This window comes from Ptychodera flava, chromosome 12, assembly GCF_041260155.1.
Source record: "Ptychodera flava strain L36383 chromosome 12, AS_Pfla_20210202, whole genome shotgun sequence".
NCBI lineage: Eukaryota > Metazoa > Hemichordata > Enteropneusta > Ptychoderidae > Ptychodera > Ptychodera flava.
This window is the reverse complement of record NC_091939.1, coordinates 33381983-33400051: the sequence shown is the minus strand read 5'-3', so window position 1 is coordinate 33400051 and position 18069 is coordinate 33381983. Positions and strand designations below refer to the sequence as shown.

General features: G+C 41.4%; 1 long non-coding RNA gene across 1 annotated transcript in view; it reads left to right on the top strand.

Moving 5' to 3' along the window:
• The first annotated feature begins 10662 nt into the window (after positions 1 to 10662).
• The window catches only part of LOC139145683 (uncharacterized), a 97123-nt gene continuing 89716 nt past the window's right edge, over positions 10663 to 18069 (top strand). Inside the window, exon 1 of the long non-coding RNA XR_011554990.1 lies at positions 10663 to 10780. This is a non-coding gene — a long non-coding RNA (uncharacterized lncRNA). The remainder of the gene's footprint in view (positions 10781 to 18069) is intronic.

Genomic DNA, 18069 nt, shown 5'->3' with positions numbered 1-18069 from the left:
CGCACCCTCGTCAACATATGGTTTTTGATTTCACAAAATACATATTTCCATTTCCATGGTAACCGAGTATAGTCTCAGAGCAAAGCCAACGAATAATCATAAAATTTATACGACTTAATCTGGCTACTACACAGAACCTTGTCTCCACGCCGTTCTTGGGAACTAGTCTCTCACCATCGACCAAAAACCGGAACAACCATCGATTCGGTCCAAATTTCTTTGTGACCCACCTTTTTAAGACAACAGTGACATACCAAACTTAATAAAGAAAAGCCAATACACAGTGTATACTTCTTACCAACCACACCCAAATCACGACCTTTAGAAAAACCCAGCTTGTTTACTAAGTTTTTTAAATTTAAAGCAAGAAACTGCCGTGATTCGCTGAGTAAAAGCATATTATATATTACCAAGGCATGAAGAAGACTAGTTTTGTAAAAAAAAAAAAATGAGCACAGCTTCAGACGCGAGATGTTTAAAGGGGAAGGTGCCTGCTGTTGTTTTATTCGTCAAGAAAACCGAACATCAATCGTTTTCGTCAAACTCAATGAAATCAAATGTCAAGACATGATAGTAATTGCCAAAACAAAAGATCTCAGTATCCGAGAAGAAAGGAAATTTTGCATCCTACACGTTCCTGTGTGTAAAGAAAATTAACCACGCTAATTTAAACCGTCACGCTAATTAGAGATAAAGGGAAAAAGACACCAAGAACAGTGTAAGCACTATTTAAGTCGCGTGAGTATTGCTGACCCCAACTTGCTAAACCATTTTCCGATTTGCCAAGTCCAGACTCTCGACGACCACCTTAAAAACATAGAGAACGAGAAAATTTCGTGAAAATTTGCACGAGGTCCTAGGAGTACCTCTGGCCTAGAATCAAGTCGCCAGTGCGGCGTCACTCCATTGGAAACTCCTCGACAGTCCAAGATTGTCGGCTCCTGACCCTAATGTTACCAGGGTGAACGTCAAAGGAAATGTAACCAAGCTTGCTATGTTTGTGTGGGTGTAGCCTGACTCGAGCTGAGAAGCAGCTCGATTCGGGCGATGAACGCGTGTCAGCTGTGTTGTTCTAACTCGAGCCGAGCTTATAAGTCGTGTGATACGGAAAAAGAACAAAATGTCATTTTCATTCGGACATGAGGTTGATCAGCGGAATTAGAAAATCTACTTGGACTATAGGACACTCTCGTCTTCCAAAACCATGTGCTGTTCACTGGTAAAGATGTTGGGACTCAGTGTGTGAATACAAATGACCAAGGTTAGAATGGAGGGAGCATCACAATTTTGAACTTCAGTGTTTGCTACTGAGAAACTGCTTCTTAACTCATCAACAGTGTTTTTGATGAACTTATATACCACAAAAAAGACACCATAAAAGCCGGTGGACTTCGAACAATGACAGAAGGGCATCGAAATGAGCATGAGCAGAAATGTGCTCTCTTCTATCGCCAGCCAAGGTCTACAAGCTGCCCACTGGTTTTCCATTATGTGACCATAGATATAAAAAAGTATATATCGGTATGTGAATCCAACGAATCCAAATTTTGGCGCCAGAACCATACCAACCTGAGGTCTCCATCGATTGCTCGATGTAACTTGGCATTGTTCGAACTTCTGAACAGTGACTAACCTGTCTCAAAACTGCCCGGCCTACTGCGAAGGAAGATACACCACACAGCTAGCCTCATGGAAACTCAACAAGATTTTCGGCACCTTGGGGCAAAACGAGCGACAAAACTGTTTTGATCGGCCAAAATAATTTTAAGGAAATAATCTGAAAATGCTAGTGATCCTGCACGAAACATGCAAACACGTTCAGCGGAGAGTTCTTTGTAACACTTCTGAATACGATCTTCTCTACATCTCAAGCCACTACATTTGTATCCCTGGCTGGCAAATCGGACTATTAGTGCGGAGCGGGTATGGGAACAGATCGGGAACGATTTAGAATAATGAAGGGTTTGCAAGATGTGCGTTTATCTATTTATACTCTCACTAAGGTTCCTAGGGTTAATAGCATTCTTTGTGGAAATCGTGAGCTTTTTAAACATCTGCCCTGAAGGCATGGGTTTCGATGACGAAAATGCCTATAAATCTCAACACTGGTGATATTAGTCGGCGGCAAAATGTTCAGATAGATAAAGACGTTTTAATTGTTGGCGCAACGGGGAATCCTCGCAAACTGCAAAATTATCTGTCTGGACGATAGCATACACCTCTCCTTTCTATAACAAGGAATCATCGGGTACCAATTTTGATTTAGTTACTGTAAATTCCCTTTGTGTGAACAAAGGACCAAGGTCTAAATGCCGTGAAGAGTACATTTTCTGCAAATGTACCCGTCAGATTTTGCAAAAAAAAAAAAAGGCTCGACAAAAAGTTGATTTGTTACGAGATTGGACGGAAGGTTCTGAAAATCCCAACTTTGTGGATATTCCCTCAGGCGATTCGCGGGGGTTAATGAGCCCTCCCCATGGGCGAGACTATGAAAAAAGGTGAATTTATATTCTCCGACATTACCCCCTACAGAACAGCGTCGTTTCCCCTCTCCTTCAGTCCAGGTTAAAGTATAAATTTTGGCGATTTCGCGGAGAAAGTGGCAGGTTTTAGTGTTCGCTATTTTTACTGTAAAAAGGTTTCTTGATTTATGTTGAGTTCTATGAAACTTCTGAAAATCGTGGAGCATGGCTCTCCAAGACACGGTGAGAGCGTTGAGGTTCGTGCTGACACGCGTAAGATGATAAAAACACCTGATTCGCTCCCTTTAATACTTTGAATCTCAGGATTTGACCTGGCTAACATTGCACACTGTTTTTTCAATGAAACTGTCTTATAATCTGCCTAAAATACACCGCGAATGCTTTGTACCGGAACCGGTCGTTCAGGGGGGAATGGACAATGCTGAATCGGTTATCGTGACGCGCGCAAATTATGGGCCAATATGTTGTCCCGCCAAAACAAACTTTGAAAATCACAGATCCGAAATCACTGATATGTCTCTCGAACTTTCGGAGTTCGCAAGTAGACGATAAGAATTAAGTGAGACATCAGTGTCCAATTTGGCCTATGTCACCGCAGCAGAATGAGAAAAGAGTCAGACTAGGCCTCTCCCGGAACAGACGACATTCGGCCGAAATTACATCGGTTTCGAACGTGTTTGAGTAAATGTCAGTGACCGTCACACAGAATCACCCGACAGAGAAGTGAACGCGCAAACTATATCGCGGTCGTTCTACGTATAAGACGTGCACTGGTGATGCGATTTTGAATTTGTCAGCCTCGGAGTAAAGATACCATATAGCCGCAGTTAATCGGATATTGGATTGAGTCCTGACCTCATGATTGTTTGAAACAACAAGAATCTCGGTACAAGCGCAACTATCGTTTGCCAGTCCCATTTGAAGTAAGTGCAATAACTTGCGAGTCGTAAAATGCTGAATGACAAAAGTCACCTGAAATAAAAATCGCCCCTCTGTATTCGGCTTTTATCTACGCCTTCTGTTGGACAGTAGAGTTTCAATATGCATGCAAAACAGTGATGCGCTGTTCACAAGTTGGAACGTGAATACCCTGCGCATCTTGTCTGTCTGAAACAGAGTTTCTGAATCGCCTTCATGGTGACGTAAGCCGGGTTCAACTCTGCTGTTCCTGCTAGTTGAGAGCTTGCTAGCTTCGATGCTAGGGCTTGAAATTGCGATGCTCATCCTTTGCTCATCCTTTGCTGTGTAGAAAGTTCTGCCCATACCACTAGAATCTACAGTAAATGCAGTAAACACTCTACGATCGACAAATGTTGCCTTGAGCTACCACAATCTTGAGTCTCCTAAGGAGAACCGCGGACAATGTGTAAATTTACGTATAATGTCTTGTACCCACTCGTAAAATAACAACAGTCGAAAGGTCTGGTATAATTATTACATAAATCACCTACGACTGAGGTTTTAGGAGAGGCCTCGCGCGCAGAGCAACGACAAAGCCTTCTGGGCGCAACAGGCTAGTGGGACTGGAATTTATGGCACTCCAATGCCGTGACTTGCTCTGCTAGCGCCCGAGTGGCGACACGTGTGTCCACAACAGACGGTGTAGCTACGCAACCAACGCCCGGCAGCAGATATGTGAAGAGGTAGATGATGGAGTGGTGGCACAATGGACATAAACAAATATTTAGAATAATTGTCAGTCAAAATGGAGTTCGAGAACTCGGCGTGACACACTCCAACGCGCAGACTCAAAAGAGTGTCTCTGAGAGCCGGTTTATCAATGCCTGTGGACGGTTTTTGCAAACGGTCCTCGATCAAGGCCATGCAGTGACCCAGACGATAAAATTTGGCGCTGTTGACTCGCTAGTCTAGTTGTCTGTGAAAATAGTGACACTCTAGAGTTTAAAACATGTATGTTGAAATACAGCGAGCCACCCTCCATTTCACTTACAAGGATAAATATTAAATATCGATCACTTTATTGATTGATCGATAAGTTATGAGACTGTTCGATAGATGTATGGGTAGCCCAGCTTGTTTGCCAGTCACTCATAGTCAGCTTGGTGAAAACGAATTAGTACAGTTGGAGTGTTCGAGAGCCATCGACTCAGAGACTAAAACCTGACAAGGTCAACTCGAAAGGTTGCGAGCTGATTGGTCCACAGTGGAGAGCTCTTCGATTGCCTTATCGCTACGCGTTTTTTGATTGATTGATTGATTAAGGCATTACACCTTAATTTGTTTGTTTTTATTTTGTGGGTTGTGTGCTTAGTGTCTTCCCTGGCTTATCTCGGAGTGTCGCCAACGGCACATAAAAAGTGCGATTTTAACACTTAGGCAGACGATTTGGTTGCTATATTCGGTATCGTCGGACAATCAAGATAAATAGCTATAAGTCACTTTGCGTGACAGGTGTTCTTACCTGACTGTCAGACAGACAGACTTTTTAAATCATTCTTGACGTCCGACTGTGCGCCCCCGCTGACATCGCGCCGATTTTCTCTTTTCACAGACCTGCATTCAAGCGAGCGAAAATCGAGCCGACTACAGTTGTTTTAATGATTTCGCCATCCAGCCTCTGTGCTGGATGTAGCCGCAGATACTCGGCATAGCGATCGATACATAGTAGGATCCGGGCAAGAGGCAGGTTTACAGTTTGCAATTGTGTCTTCTTTCGGGAGGAGGTTGTCAATAATGTTTCGGGGGGGGGGGAGTGAGGGGCAGTTCTTTTGCCAGACAGGTTCTAAAAGAAAGCACTAGCCATTGAATGTGACTGCATGCATGCCAACACCTATGGCTTCATCTTATATTAGCCACCTCAAAGCCATGTCTACCACATACCTTCCACTCACCCTACCTTCATTTTTCCGACCATTTCTAAAAGCTTAAGTGAGCATTGATTAGTGGGCGATTTTAGGTCATGTCAATGCCGGCTATGTTGTTGTTGTAACGGCCCGACATCCATCGTATACCAGTGTTCTCTGAAAATTGTTTCATGTCCATCAATGAACTCCGTAACGTATAGGTTTATTGGGACTCTCATATACAATACGTAGTCCACCTAATTGTATATGATAAGGGGAAGATCCGATTATCGGGCAAATTTAGATTTTCTCTAAAATTATATAATTGAACGCTAAGCACTGACGCCACCACCTGTTTGAAGTATGGCAATGACTGTCGAACGTTTCCAAGGTAACTGTTTCCCAAGAAAACTAGTTTCCGAGACGGGTAGTGATTTTAAAGTCGCCATTCTAATATCATTGTTTGTCCAAAGCTGTGAGTTTACAGTATTATTAATTCTGTCTTACATATACGTTTGGGAAATATGGAGTTAAAGATCAAAGTTTTCTTCTTATGTCGGTCACGTAAATGCTTACACACTTGACCGCGTATAGAGGGAAATGTTGGTAAAATCATAAGTCCCGGATGTTTTTCACATTAGTCAAATATGGAGTGACATTACATATCCGCGTGAAAACACAGAGGGTAAAATATTAGTGTTTTCTGTCATCTAGTTCAGAGGAGAAAGGGTAATAATCTAAAACATTATAGACGATTATTCCCTGCAGAGTTAACTAGAATTAACTTTTGTGAATTCCCTCTGATTTGTTGTTAGGTGTTCTCTTCTCCAGTGAAATGATTTGTCACCCCGTCATCAAAGCTTGTAAAACCACGGAAAGTCCAACCCCATTATAAATCTTGGCACAAATAAATAGAATTTAACAATATATTTGAAGAAGGTTCGTATATATGAAATGAAAAAAGAACAAGTCGAGGTAACCTTGTTTGAAAAATTCATCATTGTTACTTTTGCAAAGAACTATGGACTGAAAGGCGGAAAAAGGTGAACGACTGTGTGACAAAATCCTGCACGTTCTCTGCCCACTCCGATAAAATTATAAATTCTAGAAGGCAGAAAAATCGTACATACTCATCGTGACTGCCCTCCAAAGATCACATCGTACGCCCATAGAGCAGTCTGTTGGACTTGATCAATCGCAGATATCCTCAGGGTACAAGTCAGCAGCTCAATTGATTCGTCCTCCACGCTGCAGCCATACACAGGTGTTCATACTTGGACCAAAGTTCACGTATCAATTTCGACCCCCTTCTCAAACTTAAAATATAAGTTACTGTACCTTCCCGATATTGTATTAGTCCTGTCGAATTCGGATCCTGGGCAGTCTTATCGTTATTATTTTAATTCATCTACCAATAAAATAAAGAAAACATCCAATATTACACGAGACCCCATCATTTCACGACCATGTTCAATAACTATACTCCACCCCAGTAACTAAGATAAACAGGTTTTCAACGGACTGAGCGCCTTATTTGAATTTTTTTCGGGGCTTTTAGACAAGTAGCCATCTTGCAGCTTTTGAATGTGTATAGAGGACGCATCAATATGACGTTGAGCAGATTTTAAGTCAGGGCTTTCATACTTATTAACGCCAAGGCCTTGCAAAATATGCGCATAGGCCTAAGGGACGTGTTGACAGGGTCAACTAACACAGAGTATTTCACCACGCTCCAGGGAACAGATCAAGGATACAGACAAAAATTCTGTAAAATGTTGATCACTGCTGATGTCAATGATAATCACTTTTCTTAATTTTCTAAAGTGGAAACACGAACACCTTTTTTTGTTGTTTTGTGGTATCAAAACAACTTTGCTCAAGGTCGGTGTCCGGAAAGCCCTGAAGTGTGCCTCTGTAACACCCTTCAAGTCCACAGCCGATTCGAACGCTTGGCCAAAGCGGAAGCTTGAACCAAGCCGGAACACGAATACGGACGGAGAATTTCACCACCCCAGTCACTCAGTTCCCCCTTTGGCTATGGAGTTGAAAAAAAGTTCATCTTTTCTTGAAATGTTGTTTACGCCGGGGGCTTATTCCGGTCAAACAATGAACGAACGAATGAATGAATGAATTTTATTAAAACAAGTCTTGGCACATCATAGTCCATGAAGTAAATGATAGAAACAAAATCGTGAGTGGTTATTATGATCATTAGTTTACATGTGTGAAATTCCATATATGGGTGATGAATTTTGCTAACGGATGCGCCGCTCGATCTTCGAGGGTAATAAAGTAGATACAAACTGTTGTATGAAAATTTCTTCAGCCAAGCTGCGTTTGCCAACAAAATGTCCGAATGACTGGAATAGGCAAAATGACTGGAATTCTGAAAAATAGCCAAACCCCTTCTATCGTAGAAGGAACAAAAAAAAAAATTCCTCATTTGGATAACCCCCTAGGATGGGTCAAGTGGGCCGTCCAGCAAAAAAAGGGGGATACAGATAGCTATTTTAAGTGCAAGTACGAATGGCAGTAATAAGAAAAACCACCACGAGAATGTTGCTGTCTGTCAAAATCGTTAAAAGTAACAACATTTGGGTTCAGGTACAATCAGGTCACGCAACTTTCACCACCAGCATGGTCTCGCAGACATTTTCACTTTTTTATCACGACGGCGTACTCCGCGAAGCGCCCGGTGACATAGTCAATCGCATTGGATATTTAGCTAACCCCCTCCCCTCTTTAACTTGGTTCGTTGGAAGGTCGTATATTCGCTCCATAACGCAAGACTCCGACCCCTGCCTTCACTGCTTGAAGAGGAACTTCAGAGAAAAACAAAACAGTCCAGTCGGCATGATAGAGCGGCAGAGAGAGAAAAGGACAGGATTCGAAAATATTGCTGGTGATTTAAGAGTGTGCAAGAAACTTGACAAAATGCCGGGAACAATAGAATAAATACATAGAGTACAGTCGGCGGAATTCGGTTCTTCCGGCAAATATCCATCGCTTTGTTCTGTTTGGGAACCGCTGTGTCATTACTCTTGCAAAAGTAATAAAAATCATGGCAGTGGCTGGAAACAGAACCCCCAAACTACCACGACTCCAAATTCAAGGATTTCCTCTTGGGTAGGGTATTCTCTTTCATCGATTATTTTCTTTCTGATTTTAATTTTGGAGTGGAGGACGCCCGTTGGAAGAGGCCTTTAGTTATCGTTCATTAATGGAAGTCATCGATTATGGTTTCTCAAAACACAAACGAAAAGGAATAATTATTCAATATTAGTCAGAATGCGACGTGACCGCCGAAATATCGATCGGCACCAAGCAGGCGCCTGTATGAAAATATTCAAGACATAATGCTAATGAAAACCACATAATTGGCGCTTTCCGCGGAGACAGCAATTTTGATGGAATTTGGCTCGGCGTAATTTTATGACAAGATGCGAGCCTTTTGTATGCGTGCAGGTGGTGGCTGGCTGTTCTCCTGTTACTTGTGCGTGAGCAAATTTAGGAGAGAGAGAGAGAGAGAGAGAGAGAGAGAGAGAGAGAGAGAGAGAGAGCTCCTTTGTTTCGGACTGGTGATATTTTTGCCTTTTTACGCAAAACGCAAGATTAAGTATTGCAAGCTTTCAGCTTTTACAGCCTTACAGCTGAGAAATTATAATCGTTCAGGATTCCAAGACAATAAAAGGCACAAAAAGGATAAATCGGGGATATACATATTGCTGTCGCCACCTGACAAGGTATTTTCTGTAACACCGGGAGCATGACATCACAGCTCAATGAGCAACAAAGCAGTGTAAATCGTAGGCCAAAGAGACAAAAATTGATAACAAAAACGCATCAAAAAAGCACACGGTGGTTATTCATATTTAGTATTCCCCTTTTCTGTACGTTTTGGAGTCTGAGTAGAAGCCAGCAAATCGCCACAAAGGCTCACAATTCTGACAATAATGCCGGACACAATGATAAATCTGCCGGCGATTATTGCTATATTCACAGCCGGGGGAATTATTTACAAGCATAGAAATGGCGCTTATTGACGGGAAAAGTACTTTTATTCGCCATGACAGACTACAATATTTCTCAGGGTATTATTTCCGAGCGAAATTCCAACAAAGTTGAAAATTCAAAAAAAATAATCGCCGAATGCGACCTGATGGGTGGCATGTTCGATTCCTAATGCATGTAGATGACAAGCAAGAACGATGGGAACTTGACAGGTAATGTCCGTGAAATCGCAATTTGGAACTGAAACGCAATTGGTGTACAACTAAACCGACAAGAGTCAATTTTTTCTGCCCGCGCCATTTTTTTGTACCGCTGCATGCTTAATCGAATTACCGACCGACATGCACGGAATTTGACCCTCAAATTGAACCTTCGCTAAATGCTTGTACTATTTCCCTCTAATCATCGTCACTGGCTAGTTCTTTCGAATGTCATAATTAAAATTATAAATTACTCGAGTCTGAGATATCTGTGGTACGCTTTTCGCAAACACCGCCTCCTTCTCCCTTCGCTTCTAATTTTTAAATCCGACGCCATTAATATTTTGCGCTTGTTCATATTTCATAGGTATGTGAATCAGGTGAATGCTTGGTCCCAATTTAGAAACGGCAATTTACTCTCTCAAACACTGAACAACATGACGCGAACGTAGCCTAACCTGTAACACGGTACCGTGCCTGTAAGAAACGGTTGTGTTTCTCAGCGCACGCCTACTTTCAATATCTTTAGTTATCCCTACACAGTGCGAATTGGATCGACATCCAATACGACATTGGTTAATGCACTTAAATTTAGCAGATAACCCGTATAAAACTCGTTTTAGAGTGACCTCGTGCCTACTTCTCGCACAATTTTCGTGTTTTAAATCATTCATGCCCCACTTGTAATGTTACCGACAGCTGTGGCTCCCATGTTTGTTTTCATTGTGGGGGAAATGCGTTTTATTTTAACAATAATTTAAATAGAAAGAGGAACGCTAACACAAGCTATATGGTTGCTTTTTGCTTGCTTATCCCGTAAAATGAAATCATTTCTTATCAGAGCACACTTCGACTTGTTGCATGTGGATATAATGATATGCCGCTGGAGACAGCGGACCAAAATTCAAGATGGCCGTCAATATGAATATTTATCAACATCGTTTGCAGGTTGAATGAGTGCGGCTGAGCAACAATTGGACGAATAAATAAAGATCTGGTCAAGGTACTCCGATCAAAACTCTAGCGCGTAAAGATACGTTGAAGTAGAATCTACTGTGATTTTAAAAATCTAGACACTCTGTCAACGATTTGTTTGAATTATCGCGCTTCGTTGAACTGTATCGGATTGTACTTTATGTCCGAGAAAGAGTGGTAGCTTCGAGTCGTCGGTTGACAGCGTGCACGGAGGAGACAAGAAAATGGTAACTTGTTCACGGACTACAACCGAAGAGGAGACCGTGTTTTGCGTGGGATACAGTGTCCAGAAGACATTCAAAGAAAAGTAAGCCTCATACAAGACCTCGTAAAACTTAAAGTGTGTTCTCCCTACTAAAACATTACGGCCTTGTCATTAATTTTGCCAATTAAAAAGCATACACGCAATTACATTTAGCACTCATTTCTTTCGCCATCTAAGATGTCATCTGTGAAGACCATTTTGCTCCCACATGCGGGCATTATGTACTGGAATTTTTGCGATATCAAAGCACGCGAGAAACAGCTGTTGAACAATGAAAAGCGCGCTCTGGTGATTTCAGATCAGCGTGTTGGTGAAGTGCGCGATTCGTCGCGCTGAGCGCAACGTTACATGCGGGAATGTGCCATCCCAATGGGCTAGGGAACGTCACAACTCAAAGCCACCGCACCACTTAAAATCGACGTTCTGGTCAAATGTGAGCAATTAAAGAAGACTTACATAACATCGCTCGCCAGTAAACTGACAAATATGCATTTGATTGAACGGGAGTTCCGTGTAATCGGCTCCCATAAAAACCCCCACAGTTCATGCCGAAGAGACGCTCTTGGAGCGGAAACAATAAAGAAATCGCGAAGTGGAAAAACTGTTGTCCCGGGCAGTGTCACTTTGGGGATACTAGCACTACTCTAATCGCAGTGTTGAATTTTCTTTCCCTTCACTGTGGAGCGTATACTTTTTACAAAAGGAAAAAAATCCGGCTGAATAACTTTTTGATATCGCTGTTAATGAACTTAACTTCACGCCGTCAATAGAGGGCGTTCCTGTACCCATGGGATACGAAGCGTCTCATGAAAATCACGAGAGGTTGATACGCGTGTTAAACATGATGGAAAATAATAAAATTCTGCAAGTGTTATTGAAATCGATAGTATTGGTGTACATGGCCGATATTCTTTCTAAATTTGCGTGTCATCGAAATAAAGTGTTCGCAAATCTAGACATGATGGTTTTGATCGTGCTGGTCTACTCGGCAATGCGGCAATTGCTGAGCAAAAATATGTCAAAACGTCAGTGTTAAATAGTTACTATTCCATTTTATTCTGAAATGATAGAAGGTCATAACAAGTCAAATTTACTAAGGTCAGCGGATATCACTTCGACTATGGAAGATCAAACGGTGATCAACATCACAACTATTTTTATGAGAAGAATTTATTTCATTTAAAGATCAATGACAAACAAATGAAAAGTAAGTTTTTTTGTTTTTATTTTTATCGGCACGTGTAAACGATGGGGGAACACTTAATTAAGCATTGAACAGTCAGAAGGTTGTAGCGCACGCTTATAAACAACAGGCCTTGTTAAGTCGAAGAATGGGCTACAAATATCTCTTGAATACAGCTGTACAACACTGTGAGCGATAATGATGAGCCAATAGGTAATACAACGTGGAGGTAGTAATTGTCTACCATGGAAATCGCTTTCCGTACTCGGCTGCAAGTTGCACGTCATACGTCATATCTGTTAAAAGAGATTGAGCCCATTACGTTTATGATGTGAAGTACGCTCTCTCTCTCTCTCTCTCTCTCTCTCTCTCTCTCTCTCTCTCTCTCTCTCTCTCTCTCTCTCTCTCTCTCTCTCTCTCTCAAATCACCGCATTGTATCACTGCAAGACAATTTTATTTTAACAACACGGTATTCTTAACAAATGAGTCCATCCAATACACCAATAATCAAGTTGCCAGTGTCACGTCGATGAAAAGCATATTACCAGATCCTCGTCCAATCGTGCGCTTACAAATTAATAACGGGCCGACCAAACTCTGGCGCACATAGCTGTATGAGATGACATCGAATAAAATGTATCGGCCAAGACTTATAGGATGCGACGCGCGCGACGTCGGCGCTGTTGTTATGACAACCGAAATGAAGGATGAGTTTGTGTGATTTCCAATGAAGATAAACGCGTATAAAAGATCGCCTATTGTGTTGAGATATTTCATTGAGTTGTAAATTGGAATATTATAGACTTGATATTTGGATTTGTCTTTTGTACGGCGTCTCCTTGTTTGTGTTTCCAATCTAGTAGTATTTTGGCGAGTTCTTTCACAGTTGAGTCCAATCCGTCACTAGTCAGTCTCACTGTCAACGTGGCGCTAAACTCCGTTGATCTTCACATCGGCGCGGCTGTTCTGTGATTGAATTTGTCGGCCCTAGTTATGGTGAGAATGAAGCAGCTTTCATCTTTTAAGATGGTCCCTTTTCTTGAAGAGGGCTACGTTTGACTGACATGCGAAATGACGATGACCGATTCGGTCGGGCTTGGTCTGGCCTCAAATAAAGTTTAATGGTTCCCCGGTGGATTGTATCGGGCGTATGTTATAGACAAACGCAAAGAGCACAGCCGTGGGTTTCTTTTATCTTCCGTTGCTATTCACAGCGGCTCAGCCGATGCCGTAAGCGCTGCAATGACTTTTAACAAGCATTCCAAAGACAACCCAAAATGAATAGCACTTTAAACCCCCAAAAATTTTCATTACATCGTCAAACACTTCGCCCTTTTTTCAAAGTCTCCGACAAATCCGTTCTTAATTGCGAAATTTGACAGAGACGCGTCGTCAAAAAAGTGTGTAGGGTTTGTTGGAAGGTCGCGTCCCCATTTAAGAATTAGAGGAGAAATTGTCGCGAATTTGTGACCCGAAAAAATATCAGAGACGGAGGAAGATACTCTCCGCGTGTGTACTTTCATAGTGCTGATGATGCTGGCGTATTTCAACCCAAGCGTCTGGCGACAGTCAGTCGTTCAAACAGATTAACGCGCCAGACAATTTTAATTTTAATTTCAACATCGTGGCGGTTCAAATCCGTACCTTTTCGCCTCTTACGCTCATATCGCTGTCCTCACGTACAGTCTCACTGTGCCTGGTCGCTATCGTGATCGAATAGTACACGAAATTTCAAACTTAGCGACTTTTTCAAGTAATTCCGACTCAATTTGAGCGTAAATTCTGTAGCCCAGCTTGTGCACGTAAAACAGGTTAAAAATAATTTATTCCGTGTACATATTATTGTGCATTTTTATCATGGGCATTTCATGGACTGTACTGTACCTCTACCTGCTGCCGACATGCAATTAGGGTAATGATTCCACTAAACACACCCGCCGAATGCAAAATAATAACAATTTACAATGCGTAGAAATAACATTTTTAATACATGAAGTATATTTTAATTGCGTGTACAAATAATGTACTCATTAGCGACAGGCAGCATCTGTGCAGATCCTCTGAAAGACGCATAAAGCTATCGTTTTGACGAAATTTTCGCGTTTTCTTTCCACATGGCGAGATAGAGCAGTTTCACCGGCGTTCAGCAAGGGCAGGGCGATGTCTTGGCGGCACTTTGTCGCGCTCGCAAACACGCAATATCACTCGGCGTGAAATTTCGTTACCTCGCAATTATGCTGTATACATGGAGGGAGTCGAAAATAAACAGAAAATTGTCATTTCATGGGTGGGTTTCTCTTACATTAACAGGATCAACCGTTGCTGATAGGCTGCAGTCAGTGTTACACTACAGTGTGGGCAAAGAATCCCAGCTCCCGGCTGCATGACCTCTTTCTAAAACGCCGACTTCATGAGAGAGAAAAGAAAGAATAAGGCCTTACCATAATTTTTACTCTCTTTTTTACCAAATTGCGGTCTTTTTCTACCGGTAGGCAATTAAAACCACCCTAAATATTCAAAGCGGCAATGACGACTTTTCCGCTTAATTGAGTATTTGTATACCCCGTTCACTTCAAAAGCGCGCGGAAAATGTAGCGGGCAATGAATATACCATAAATGCCATTATGTTTGCAATTAATGCAAAATTGACCCACTATTAAGGCCAGATATACAAAACAAAGATACGGGGTATCTTCATTTCTCACGGTAGCCCAACTGAGCGAAGAAAATTGAAAGTTTTTTTATTAAAAATATGTCCCTTTTTAACCTACGGGTCCGGGTTATAACATATGTCGCTTCCTCAGCTCTTGAAGTGAAAGTTTCAAGGTATTGGGAAATAGACGAGTTCCTAGTGTGTATTTGAACTTAAATTCTCAAGAAATTACCATTTTCGGCCTTCCACCGCTGTAAATGGAGCTGTGAGGGACTGACAGTGTGGAATGGCATGGCATTGCTTTCGGATGCGACGATCATGCCATATTTGGAAAGCGGAAACATCAGACACAATTTTGTCATCAGTGCTTCTCCAACTGGCTTGTTTATTCTTCCTATTTATACTTTTACTGATGGCGATACCGGGTGATATATGGCCAAGCGAGTTTGAGAGCAGATATTGATAACATTTAAACAGGAAGCCATGATTGAAAGGGTTTTTTTCCACACGCATAAAACGCCCGGAGGAAATTTCCAGAGGCGATATAATCTGTGTATTTTTGCAGGTGGAAAAGAATTAGATATTTCTAATAATACTTAAATACAGAAATTTAAATAGAGAAGTCAGCGTATATTTCAACGCTTCATATCATCAACATTAGACCATAGGGACAGTGTTTCACGAGCAGAACATCTGTAGTAAAGACAAGACTACTTCAACATTACATGAATTATTGAAGAACCCCCCCCCCCCCCCCTCCCTTTTCGGGTCTGAAATGACAGTCGCAAGACGATCAACGACTAGCAAACAACTATACGAACCGTTTCAAAGATGCCATTCGCGACATTTTCGGGGAGGGGGACATAAATTCTCGGCCTGTTTAGGTCTTAAATGGCACAAAATTTAATTACAATTTATAACCGACTGTCCATGTCGCTGGCAGTGAGCTGGCAGTGAATATGGAATCTATCAGAGATATGAACTCTCGGAGCTGTTATGCTGACGACCAGACCAGCCGTCGCGCATGAGTGAACCCAGAAGGACCAATATATATCTCTCTCTGAAAAGAACATATAACTCTTTTCTAGCATTTCTTGTTTCCCTCATAACTGATCGTGCGAGCGTCTCTCTTTGAAGCTCAAACAAAATAAAGCCGCCGTCTGGATCATCTTGAAAGTACTGGGGCGAGAAAAAAACTCCCTGAAACGGACGGGTTAGGTGGTGTGAGTGTCTTTTTTTACAGTGAAATCCGCCGTCAACAGAACAAGCTTTCAGCCACCTTGAACAATAAAATGGTGTCCATTATAGAGGCATAACAATATGACTGGCTACTTGATTTATTGGCAGTCATTTAGAAACCGCGCGTTGCTCATTGTACACCCCTATCTTGCGACACAATGCTGCTACAGCGAACGGCGGCATTTATTACTGTCCAAACAATAGACAGTGGCGATTAGCGAGCCAGCAATAGTAAAATTGGCACCTCAGTGTCTGTTAAACTGAATTCACCGCCCGAGGCTACCATCAACAACTAGCTCCCGCACAATACTAAATTTTTATTGAAATTTTCTCAATTCACACAAGCCGTGTTTTCGCTAAAACAATTTCCATCGTGTTATAAAACCACCAGCACAGCACAGACATGCGATATTTCCGCTACATCGCATAGATTAAATGCGCACTGGGCCAGGGCGCCGACGAAAAAAGACAAACAGTATACATGTACATACTCGCTCGAACCGAAAAGAATCGGCCGACACACTACTATCCGGAAGGTGCCAACTTTCACATGCTTTGCGAGAGGTCGTAAACGCGTTATATGAATATAAAGAGAGGTTTCACACCTTCTCTCGGGTGCTTGTCCATTGTCCGTATCTTTTTAACAGCTGGTCATCGGCTACAGTTCATGTGCAGGCTCATTCAAGCATTCCCCTCATAAGATCTATCAAAGGTTCTCTTTACAGTCCCCTCCGTTGTGTTTATTTGTAAGAGAATGGAGGGTCATACAAACTGATCGCAGTGCGACTTTTACACCGAGTTGCTATAATGCAACACTGCCCTTGCGTAAGTCTGTTAGAGGTTGGACGCGAGCCGTATGGAAGACAGCCCGAATGTATGTTTGTTTTCGATACGGGTAGGGTGGAGAGAGGGTGGGGGCGGGGGCGTGACGGCTCTTGTCCCCTGGGCAACCGTATGTTCATGAATAAAGATTTCCGGATTCTGTCATTTTTATGTCTACAAACTTCACGATTTTATAATTAAGTTGGGGGCTCATGGCTAATTGATGCCATCTGGGTGTACAGTCGTGCGGCCAAGAAAGAGCAGCACTTAATGGCGTCATCCGTATCTCGCAGCGAAATGAGAATCAGAATTCAATTTTTTACAGTGATTATGATGTGATATTTATAACTGGTTAACAAACAATAGCGGGCATAAAACGCCATGATTTATGGGCTCAAAGCGCATCTCAATTTTTCATTTGTAATGAATCTCTGTAGAGTCGCTGCAGACCGTCTGTGCATGCTTTGAGATCAAACCATTTCATCGGCTTCACTGCCCCCCCCCCCCTCAGTCTCCCTATCGAAACCGAAAACTTGCCAGAACAGGTGACGGTGGATAACAGGTGGAGGTGGAGGTTTTTGTGAACGGAAGTGGCGGAAGCCGTAAGAGTTAGAGAAATATCGATGAATAGACAAGCAATTGTAGAGGCGAGTTTTCACGGGCTCCACTGATCTTGTATGAAAATAATAATAATAATAATAATAATAATAATAATAATAATAGCAAATCACAAATATATAATACCTATCGTATATCCGCTTATATATTAATATATATATATATATATTATATACACACACATATATATAAAAATATATATATGAATAATTTCACATAAGGACATCCGTATTATATATATATATATATATATATATATATATATATATATATATATATAAATTCGTTTGTAGGATATTACATATATATATGTATGTAATATATTATATATACATTGTATACATTTTGTGTGTGTATATATATATATATATGTATATATATATATATATATATATATATATATATATATATATATATATATATATATATATATATATAGTGACATTGTGTGGACAGACACATGAACATATATCACCTGATGGATACAGTCCACGTGGTTATGTTGTTTCTGTAAGGCCAATATGTACCTTCTTTTCATTATTTTTGTTTTGTATGTCAAATGCAAGTTATTTCTCTTCCCGAGGCATGCTGCTTTGAACAACCAACTATTCAGCTATAGTTATCATAGTGTTTATAAATGTAAAATGCAATCTTCGCGTTTGCATTTGAATTCTGGTCCGGACCTGAATTCAGTTGTAATGACAATGCAGTTATGCACAGCCCGAGACTGTGTTGATAAGCTGAAAACTGTGTATATCAAAGTACATTAAGGAGGGAAAAGGAAAAAACCTCAATGGACATGACAAAAATAATTG